This window comes from Apteryx rowi, unplaced genomic scaffold, assembly GCF_003343035.1.
Source record: "Apteryx rowi isolate R43461 unplaced genomic scaffold, aptRow1 scaffold_227, whole genome shotgun sequence".
In the NCBI taxonomy this organism is placed as follows: Eukaryota; Metazoa; Chordata; class Aves; order Apterygiformes; family Apterygidae; genus Apteryx; species Apteryx rowi.
Window position 1 is genome coordinate 563,757 of NW_020448608.1, and position 11,713 is coordinate 575,469.

General features: G+C 39.7%; 1 protein-coding gene across 6 annotated transcripts in view; it reads left to right on the plus strand.

The window, feature by feature from the left end:
* Nucleotides 1–137: 137 nt before the first annotated feature.
* The window catches only part of KLHL2 (kelch like family member 2), a 75,940-nt gene continuing 64,364 nt past the window's right edge, over nucleotides 138–11,713 (plus strand). Inside the window, exons 1-2 of one of the 6 annotated variants that reach the window (XM_026065413.1) lie at nucleotides 138–471; nucleotides 1,115–1,287. The gene's annotated coding sequence lies outside the window, so the exon portion shown is untranslated. Of the gene's footprint in view, nucleotides 472–925; nucleotides 1,015–1,074; nucleotides 1,288–11,262; nucleotides 11,414–11,713 lie in introns of those variants that run through there. The other 5 variants (XM_026065419.1, XM_026065417.1, XM_026065415.1 and 2 more) reach the window with 5 other exon arrangements.

The window sequence follows — 11,713 nt, forward strand, 5'->3', positions numbered from 1 at the left end:
GGGCAGGGCAGGGCAGGGCAGGGCGCCGGGCGGGACGGGGCAGGGCGGCGGCGCCCCAGGGCCTGCGCGGCAGCGGCGCCGAGGCCCAAAGACGCGTCCCCCACACCTGTCCTGGGTGTCCCGCGTTGCAAAGCTCTCCCTCCTCATAGTCTGGTGGCGCCTATCGTGCAGTCTAGGGCCAAATTAAAAAAAAATAATAAAGAAAGTAATTAAAATAGTCCCATAGCCGGTTCCCCCGAAAGCCGTGTGCCAGGCAGGTGGTTGAGGTGCGGTGCCAGGTTGGGCCCTGGCTCTGCTGGGCTGAGGGATGAGATTGATCATGCGCTTGCAGAGGATAAAACCTGGTATTTGAGGTTAATAAGAACAGCCTTACTGAACCGGGGAGAAAGTTCTAGCACAGTCTAGGCCTGTGTTTTGTCTCTGTAACTGTCTTGTCCGTGACGGTAACAAACAGCAGGTGCCTGGGGAAAGGTAAGAGAGTCAGGCCAGCATCATGTTTTCAGCATGCTCTGCAGAATATTTTATCATCTCCAACAATTTGTATCTCAGGGAATTCTTGAGAAAAGGATAGTGTCGATGTACTTAATCATTTCCAGTGTTTTTCTTTTCCATGAAGTCCTGTTGCCACATTAGACCATGTAAAATTTAAGCATGCACAGGATCTCGGTCAGAGATGTTTCTAGCTCAGTTAAATATTTTATGGAGAACCACATGTTTCCTTTTAAACCTGCCAACTGCTGATTTCATTTTATAACCCTTTGTTCTTGTATTGGGAGAGCCAAAGAACAGCTGATCCCCATTCACAGTGTCCCAGCTACTYGTTTTATGGATGTCTCTCTTACTACTCCTTGACACCCTCTGGAAGCTGAATACTTCTAGCCTGCTTCGTCATTCTTCACACAGAGGCCGTCCCAACCTTTGATAATCTTTGTTAGCTTCTCTGAAAATTTTCAGCTGTATTCTTTCTGAAACAGGAAGGATCAGCACTGCACACAATGTTCAAGTGTGTGCCTTGTATGCACTTACAAAGTGGCATATTTATTATCTGTTTTGTGCTTTGTTCATTTATTAATACTTTTTAACCTTTAATTTGCTTTATTTGACCATCCCCAAGCTGTGACCTGATGTTACTGAGGACACTGAAGAGGATCAAAGCTGTGACAGTGGCTTGAAAGAAAGCAAGGCTGTATCATCTCCAGGTTGGAAGCAGTCTTCATATATTACTTGAGAGAAGCCAGGACTGTGACCATCTGAAACAGTGCCAAAAGGAAAAGCTGCTTTTTTGAGGTATGAACTTCTGTCTCAAGCTTTTTGTCTCTGTTCCTATAACTTTTCTCTTCCAGAAAAATCCCCAACAGAAACCCTCCACCCAAACCATTTACATTCATGACTGGCATTCATTCTTGTTTCGTGTGGATATACATATTTAACTACCTGGGCAACTACCTTAAATGAAAAAACATACATTAAACCTGCTGGTTTCAGTAAGATTAAGCCTAACTATAAAAGCATTAAGCTCCTGTGATATGAATCTCTCCAGTTTCGTTTGCTCTGCCCAAATTTTCTTTTTTTTCCTCTTTCCTATTGTGCTTCCTCTTTTTTTTTTTCTCCTTTCTCAGGAGAACACAAATCCTGCTGATCAGCAGTCACAGGACTTGAAAAAAAAGACAAAGTTTTTCTGTGACACTGAAGCAAGACCGCAATTCACGTGTTGCTGCTCCAATAATCGCTGTCACTTTTGTAAGGTGTATTATCTTGCAAAGGAGTTAGCTTGCCAGGTGTGGTCTACACCCACACAGATCTAATGACCATATACTTTAAAGAGAAGGATATTTCAATAGATCAGTTAAAAACTTGATTGCACAATTTTTACAAGGATGCTCTATGACTGCTAGAGCCTCCCGTTTTTTCGTGTAACTATATAACTTATCTGCATAGTTCCTTTGTTGACTCAGCTTTTAATCAGCATTAAAAGAACGAGGTCTTCACGTTCTGTATGTTGTGCAAGGAATGACAATGTCTGCCTTCTGGTTAACGTGTATGTTCTGGAATAACCAGAAATACTAGTATGCAAGGTGCTGCACCTAATCACACAGCTAAAAAGCTAGCTAGAGTGCCAGCTAATGCTAATGTATTTGATATTTTTCTTTGAATATAAATACACTTATCTATAATGGTTTTAAAAATACAGCAGAGCTATTTAAATCAAAACAGCATTAAACTTTTTTGAAGAAATCACAAACCACTTTAATCTTCCATAAAAAAAATCATAGATCATCTTGTGTTGCTTAGCTACCATTGCTTTTATTTATGACAAATAAAATGCTCAAATGCGCGTTTATTTCTTTTATCTCCCACATTTTGTTTGCTTCCTTGCTTAGGTGCATGCTTAGGAATGCACACGTTTTGCTCCTTAATTTGGGTGTTAGGATTCTGAATTTAGCATGGATGATAACTTGAGCTGAAATAGTATGTGTGGGGGAGAGATATAATCAAAAAAATTAAGTGATTTAGAACAGTTCAGCAATCTATGAACAAAGAAGCCAGTAATCTGGGACTTGATTCATTACTTGGATGCACAATCTTTGTGTAACTATTGTTACTTTGTATAGCTATTTATTAGCATAATAATTTCATTTGTAGAAGCACTCTTACTCATCCTCTTGCCAGCCTCAGTAGAATACTGTATGCTAACTCTAGTCTTGTTTTTAACCTGTTTTTGCATGCATATATCTAATACAATCAGATGAAAAAACACATAATTCCTCTACATTATGTCAGTAGCATAATATAAAAAGTGAACATTACTGCTGCTAAGTAGCTGTCATTTCTCTGTGCTTGTTTAGAGATAATCTTGTAACAATCTCTGTTTGTTCAGAGATTTAGAAATTTGGTCTTATCTATAATCCATTAGTGCAAACTGTTGTATACTTATAAAACACCTTTATTCAATGGTTTGTACACAGATATGCAATAGAAAATATGCATGATACAGGCAATTATACATGTGTTTGAGATTAAATCAAATACATAAATTCTTTAAAGTATAATTTTAGATGTCCAAAGTGCCAGCAGGGTTGCATCTATCAACAGTCATTTGAATATGTATAATTTTATATATACTTGTAAGTAATGTTTTACTGAATTTAAAATTAATTGTTTTCAAAGGGTTACTGAAGGGCACAGTTGGGTAAAAATTAAAATTTTAAATATTTCAAATGAACAAATATTTATTGTATACAAGATTAGTTAACATTTTCGGAAATATGTGACTATGAATTTCAACCAGTTTACTTAAAATAAGTATATAATCATCATAGCACTCTATTCTTGTTCTTAGTATGACAATCTGTGCTGTGCTTTGGTAAATCAGTTGAATTACTAGATTCATAGGTAATTTTTATTGTGAGAGGTTTTAGTGATGTAAATAGAGTAGTTCTTTCTCTTCTGCTCAATTCTTGTTTCAACCTCTGGCAAATTTTGTAGACATTGTCATTTTATTGCACCTGACTTGAATCTCCACTGTTGAGGGTTGATCCAGTGCTAAGAGTCTAAGACAGTATGAAATGTGGCCCATTCTTATATTACTTCCACTGCAACCCCAATAGTGAAAGAGTCTGGTAAAGGTAGGGTAAAAAAGATGTGGAATGGCCCAAAAATGCCATGCTATGATGTCCTTATTTTCAGACTACCCTTTAGGAAAGCTAACATAGATTAGAACATGCCCAGGTTTAAATGCTGTACTTAGACATAAGCCCTTCCATATGAGTAATAATTACAATATTTGGGGACTAATTTCACAGTTGTATCCTGACAAAGAGGCCTAAAGATTACTCTTTTTCCCCTTGCAACTTTATGTCCAATTTAGCATTAACAGAAGCAGGATTGGGCTCACAATGTTTTTCACATTAAGGTATAAGGTGTAATCATTATTTGTTATTCATATTGCAGGCACAATTAGGACTTAAACTGCATTCAGTTCTGTGTAAAGAATACAGTCTCTGCTTTGAGAATGTGGTATTGTGACAGATACCAGCACTAAAAATACAAATGGGAAGTGCAGAAGGTCAAAATAACAGCAAAGACAAATGCATTTGCATGAATTGGTTGTAACAGTCATACTGCAGTAAGCGAAGCCTGTATTCTGGCCTCAAATTACAGACACATCACAGCTTCTTATTTTATCTCAAGCCTCTGTAAGTTTTTAAAATTCTATTGAAATTAAAAAACAGTTCACTAGTAAATACATATTTAAACTAAAGGAATATTTCTCCCTGTGTATAATTTCCAGTCTTCACATGATGTATGGTACATTTCATGTTAAGGTTTCTCTGGTGAACAACATGGAACTGTTTATACATATTAATCACCTAATTAAATTGCCAACTGCTATGAACCTTTGGCTTCATAAATAAAATACTCATTAAAAATCCTGTGGCCCCATTTTCATTTAAACGCAAGATACTGAAAAGAAAAGAGCAGCATAACACTGTTTTAAATAAAACTCTTACAGTCTTTCACCATTTTAAGTACAAATTTGAATGCTGGAGACTTGGTGTGGCCTTTGGATAACTCTTCCACTTTATTATGGAAAATGTCCTACATGTCCATAAAGGAGTCCAGAGATAGCTGATGAAAATAAGTAGATAAAAGTTGTTACATCTGAAGAGAAAGAATGCTTAATGTAGATGAGACAGAGGAAATAATAGACAATGAAGGAACTGTGAACAACAGAATGAACACTCCTACTTGCTTTCTTTTATGCTACCAAAGGAGAATTTCCAACTATTTTCAAAAGCAGTTACACTGAGGTTAAGGAAAGGATACCCGGCTCTTGCTGGCGCTGGATCCAGGCTGCTGGAGGCGCCGGGGGCAGCTGAGGCAGCCGCGTGGCTGTAACCCGGTGCAGCCCCGGCGCGGCGCATCCCTCCCAGTCCCGGCCCGCTGACAGGGATAACCATGGTACTGCTTGGCTCCCCCGGGGCAGGGAGAGCGCTTCCCTGCCTGCCTTCGCCGTCCCCTTTCCTCTCTCCGGGCTTGGAGCTCAGAGAGTTGTGATCAGTGGCACAGAGTCTAKTTGGAGGCCTGTAGCTAGCGGTGTCCCCCAGGGGTCAGTMCTGGGTCCAGTCTTGTTCAACTTCTTCATCAGTGACCTGGAKGAAGGGACAGAGTGCACCCTCAGCAAGTTTGCTGATGATACAAAACTGGGAGGAGTGGCTGATACACCAGAGGGCTGTGCTGCCATTCARAGAGACTTGGACAGGCTGGAGAGGTGGGCRGAGAGGAACCTCATGAAGTTCAACAAAGGSAAGTGCAGGGTCCTGCACCTGGGGAGGAATAACCCCATGCACCAGTACAGGTTGGGGGTTGACCTGCTGGAAAGCAGCTCTGCGGAGAAGGACCTGGGAGTGCTGGTGGACACCAAGTTAAGCATGAGGCAGCAATGTGCCCTTGTGGCCAAGAAGGCCAATGGTATCCTGGGGTGCATCAGGAAGAGTGTTGCCAGCAGGTCGAGGGAGGTGATTCTCCCCCTCTACTCAGCCCTCGTGAGGCCCCATCTGGAGTACTGCGTCCAGTTCTGGGCTCCCCAGTACAAAAGGGATGTGGCACTGCTGGAGCAAGTCCAGCGAAGGGCTACAAAGATGATTAGGGGACTGGAGCATTTTTCTTATGAGGAAAGGCTGAGAGAGCTKGGCCTGTTTAGCTTGGAGAAGAGAAGRCTGAGAGGAGATCTTATCAABGTGTACAAGTATSTGAAGGGAGGGTGTCGAGAGGATGGGRCCAGACTCTTTTCAGTGGTGCCCAGTGACAGGACRYRAGGCAACGGGCACAAACTGAAACACAGAYRCTTCCATCTGAACATGAGGAAAAACTTTTTTGCTGTGAGGGTGACAGAGCACTGGAAGAGGTTGCCCAGAGAGGTTGTGGAGTCTCCTTCTCTGGAGATATTCAAAACCCGCCTGGACGCGATCCTGTGCAACATGCTCTAGGTGACCCTGCTTGAGCAGGGGGGTTGGACTAGATGATCTCCAGAGGTCCCTTCCAAACTCAGCGATTCTGTGATTCTGTGATTCTGTGATACAACTTTCTATTTTATATATATTTGTAGAAATTTCATTAGAATTATACAGTAGAATATAAATCTACCTTTGAAACCGAATATCACAATATATTTTATTTAGCTTACCTTAAAAAAAGACTTAGCATTTGAAATGGTTTAAGGCTTAAGCAACCCCCTTATTTGCTGTGTAGAGAGAAAATGTTTCACTTCACAGATTAATTCTTAAGTACAGATTTTATCACTTCTGATTTTTCAAAATCACATTTCTGTTTGTATTGTATTATAAAGCCATCACAACAGGTCAAGCATGTATTTGAACTACGTTATGAAAGGGCAATGCAGAGCTATTTCTAAAAATATTTGGGTTTAGATTATATGCAATCTAGTGTGATTTTCCTAGACAAAGAGGGATATTTCAGATAATTTGCCTCAAGAAATTACTAGCAAAAATAAAATAAAGATAAGGGAAGAAATTTCAAGAAAAAATACTTTTTACCACAATTCTTTTCCCATTTTCTAAATCTTTTGTCTGAAAATCATTAAATTAACTTATTGGGAACTAACTTGCATAATCTAATTTTAGGCTGTATAGTTAATTATTAGCATTTTGATAAGGTATTCCTTTGAATGTTTTAGATTTTGAGGTTGCCTGTTTTTTTCTCCACTATATAAAGTCTGCATCACGATGTTCTTCATTTGCATTGAAAAATTGGCAAGAGACTTTCCCTGATGCCACTGAAAATACTATTCCAGGAACACCATAATAAATACTCAATCTGTGAGCATCTGTTCTGTAGCAGTATTATTTCACTAAACCTTTTCATACTTTTTTTTTTTACTTAAATTTCCCCTGATTTTTAATTTAGTATAATAGAAGTCCAGACACCAAAAATACAAGATTATTCTAAACAAGGATTTACTCAATTTTTTGAACAGCAGCATGACATGCTTTTCATTTTCTGTGATCTGTCTGTGCAAAATTATATGCAGTAACCACATCTCTGTGATTGTCATTGTTATGACTCCCCAAACACTATCTTTTAATATTTTATCTTCAATCTTTGCTTCTTTGTACAATAAAAGATCTGTACAGTATGTGAACTGGATTTGCCACCTGCTGCTGCTCAATCAACAATATTTTTCCATTTTGTTGAATGCCTCCTCAAGTAGCATAGAGTCTGAAAATACTACTCCCGTAGTCTTATTTATATGCATATGAAACAGCATATATATTCAGATTGATCCTTTCAACATACTTTGTCACTCCTCACAGTGTAAGTTGCTTCCAATTACTGTTTTTCAGGTGAGTTCACTGTATGTATGACTACGGTTATTTTGCTTCAGGGCACTCATAGCCAGAACTGTTTAAATTAATCAAATTTCTCTGTATAGTTATACATGCAGTGAACACTAGATGGCAGTATAATAATTGGTTAAATGTAAATGTAACTTATTTTACTAGCTGTACTTGTTATCTTCTCAAAAAGGTGTTTAATAGTTCATTGAATTGGTTAGGACTATCTTATAATACTGCTGTTAGAGTGGGAATAATTATGATGGACCACAAGGACACTGACTTTGGACATATATCTGATGGGTATGGTAATACACCTTTCAGGTATTGTCTATGAAGATAACTTTTCACTTTGTTTTTCAAGAAAATAATGTTTTTGACAAATCAGACATTATGGAACATAGGACTAATCTATTTTTTTTAAATAAAATGATCGTCGAGATGACTTATTAGAACAAGAAGGCTACCATAATAGTCCTGCTTATCCACATAATGTGTAATTTATCCATGCTTAATTGTATTTAACTGATTTTGGTCACAGTACAATTCATTTTTGATAGCACCTGTTCTGCTATTCTTCTTTATTTCACACTCCTGACTTACGCATCTTTTTTTTTTTACCCCCTCTTTCTGCCTACTTTCCAGTACATATTCCTCTGCAATCTGGTTCCCTTCTCCTCTGTCTGCTGCACGTGCTTTCTTGCTTTTCCCTTGCATGTTACTTTTCAACGTAATTCTTCTCAACTGCATTCATGTCCTTAGATCAGTGCTTCTCTGAAACTTTTAATATTCCATTCTTCTGAAAAAAAAAGTCTCTTACACTAGAATAATACATTGTAACATTAGTTAATGCTTGATTAATGCTGTTATTAGTGCTAGTATGTTAGACAAAGAATGTAATAATAGGTAATGTCTGTATTGACCTGAAGTCCTGCCACGAGTTCCACATAGGTGAGTTCTTGTGGAGCTACATAGATGCAGGGTCTTCTCATATAAAGTCTGTTGCTGATCTTACTGAGGATGCACAGGAAAAAGAATGGATGTGTGCCCTAAAAGATGCTGAACAGAAAATATATATTTTAAAATAAATTTTATACATAAATTACCCACAACAAAATTCAGTAAGTTACAAATGTAACAAATAACAGCTAGGAAAGGGAGGGGGGGGCCTCATTTTTTCTATTTGCAACAGCGGCAAAAGAGCAGTACCTAAATTTTCAGTTCCAGCCCCTTTCTTTCCACTTCCTTTTTCACAAAAAGAATCCTAGCCTTAGCAATATCATATATTCTGTATCTTCTCATAAGCATTCTACCAAAACTGTTAAGAAGCTGTGATTTTTAATATCTTAAACAGGAGTAAATCTCTCTTTCTTACAAAGTTATTTTTTCTGTCCTTTTTGGAGAAGTCTTCCTAATCTGGATCTGTCCATTAGAAATACTAGTAAGAATTTATTTTAGTGTTATCTGTGGCTAAATCTAATACAGATTTCTTCTAACATGACCACGTCAGCATGGCGTGATCCCTTAAAGATGTTTGTAAAACACCATATATGCCTGCGGTTACACTGACTTTTACCAGAACTGCTTATTTCATTTGTAGGAGCAGGTTACTTGTGGGACTGTCTTACTAGAAAGAATAGTTTTGCTAACATAGCTGCATTTTCAGTAGATRTAGTTTGCTGATGTATAATATCAGTATTTCTATACTGGTGAAGCACTGCTAGTGTCAATATATCCCAAGGACTCTGCAATAGTTATTAAGTGTTGTCTTGCAAGCGCAGAGCTGGCTGCATTCCTTTGCAGCTCTCCAAGACAAGTGGGAAAGGACCAAGGGTTAATACAGGGGCAGTCCTAAGCACAAAAGTGAATTTCCTCAGTAAATGCAGTGATTTGAATTGCTGCTTCTTAAACAAAAATGACAACTGTTTTGTCATAGGTAAGAAACAGCCTATTTCCTTTGAAAACTATATATATAATCCACATGCATATGTAAACTACATTTTTCTCTAAAAGTTCTTTCTAAGCAGAAGAGGTATTAGATCAAACAGAATCTTACAAAAATCTAACTATTGTATTTAAAAAATGTATTTCCTCATGGTTGGAGAAGGATATGTAATATTTGCTTTGCCATAACCATGTAACATATTTGGATACAATCATTTCTATGTGTATGATTCCCTTCAGGAATTGTTGAGGTACAAAAACATCATTTTAGAAAGAAAAAAGATCCCTGCCCTATTTGTATCTTTCTGATGTTCTACATCACAGAAGTTTCTTTAACTAATATTAAATGTTTGACTGAAAAGCTAAAAAATGACAGAACTCACAGGCTGGAAATGCTTAACATTTATTTAAGAATGAACATTACTAAAAGTTCTGCCTTGTTAACAAGAGGCAGAATCAGCAACTGCCTATGTGCTTATAGCCAAGCAGCATAAAAAAACCCTGCATCAGCTTCCAGACAAATTTTCAATGACTTCATAGACTAATGTGAAGCCTTAAAGACTGTGCAGTCTATTGCTACTAAGATTCACTTAGGTCTCACAGATCAGCAAAAGCTAAGACCACTGTCTTTCAAAATAACCCATTTACTCTGGGATACAGAAACCCGAAAGTCTGATGTGACAGTGATCAGTAACAATCTAATGTACGAGGGCCAGATTGCTTAGGAACTCAGAACTCATCTCCAATATGCCCCATCGAGCAGACAGAAAGCAAGACTTTTAAACCTCCATTTCGGAATGCATTATTGCAAGCTGGTCCCTTTGGAGCAGATTGCCATGCAAGCGGGTTTTCTTGTTTCTCTTTCAGATCTTTAACAAGTAGCTTGTCTTCTCCAATACCGCCCAGAGGCAAACTTGGTTGTCTCTTGAGAAGAGGCAAATTCAACACTTACAAAGCAGAGACTTTGTAAAAACAGGCACTGTCAGTAGCGATTAATCCATTTAGAAAAACCTCCAGTGGAAACCTGTTGAAAGATTTTTGAAGTGTTCCCAAATTAAACATCACAGCATAGTGAAAGAGAATTGGTAAACGGAGAGATAATTTGAGAAACTGAAACTGCATTTTCCTAGTGAGAATATTATTAAAGATTAGCAAACATAAAATGATAAATCATAAAATGCATTTAGTTTTAATAACCTATGATTTCATTAGAAACACTGGGGAAGGCTTTATGTGTCCATCTATAATTTTCTTCACCCAAAATACACTGCCATTTTCTGTTTCGCCTTCTCAAAATGTGCTGCCCTCAAACTTCCCTCACTTTTATAAAAGTAGTTTTGTTCATTTAGTGACAAATTTCTTAGTTTTAGATAAACTTTGTTGATAATCAAATCTCTCACTCCAGTGGAGGAGCATTTTATTTTTACAGAAACTATCAGTTGTAAGTAACTTAACTGTCTTCAGCTTGATAAACACATCTGCTACCACTACACAGTCTTCTCCTTAAGATTTAGAAGTAAATTACAGAGGTTTAAGTACAGTAAAATCTTCTAGAACCCTCCAAGATAGAAATTGCTAAACACAGTAGTCTTCATTATGGTTTGCATTAGAGTAGTTTGCAGAGATATGTACTTGAAATAGATCCCTGTCCTACTTGTTTCCTTTTGACATTCCGCGTCACAGAAGCTACTTAAACTAACATTAAAAGAAAAAAATTCAACCACTTAGTCCTAAATGTTGGGGAAGAATGTGATTATGTAACGGAAGACTAGAGGAAGGCAGCTGTTCCGAGCAAAACCATCGCTGCTCTGCTGGACCGGGTGAAGTAACCACAGATTTGGTGCAGCGAGAGCCGCGGCGAGCCAGACGGCCGTGTCCGCAGGCTGCGCCGCTGCGCTGGGGCTCCGAGCGCCCCTCGCCTCGGCGCGGCCCTCGCGCCCTGGCCAGCTCTGCCTCTGGGCCTGCCCGCGATGAGGCAGCAGGCGCCCCGCCACGGCCTGCGCCGGGCTGCGGACCTCCCCGCAGCGCAGACCTGCGACCGCTTTCTTTCCAAGCGAGAAAAAGAGGCAGAAAGTCGCCCGTGTCCAGGGACAAAAACGCATCCGTGTCCTCAGGTGGGCGTCCCGAGCCACCCTCGGTATTAAGTGCCGTCTGGTCTGCGCGCTCTCCGGCTTGCCCCCACGCAGAACAAACAGCTTTAAGGCTTGCTGCAGGCCCTGCGCTAGGTGGTGGCTCTCCGAGGAGGAGGAAGGCGGCATATTCGGGGGGCTGCGAAGGGCGCTAGCCCCAGGCGGCCCCTCACTCCCCGCGCCAGCCGAGAGCGGAGCAGCAGCGCGCCCTTCCCTCCGCAGAGCCGGGGCGGCAGCGCGGCGGGGGGCCCCTTCCGCCTCCCGGGCCTCGGCGCGGCTCCCTGC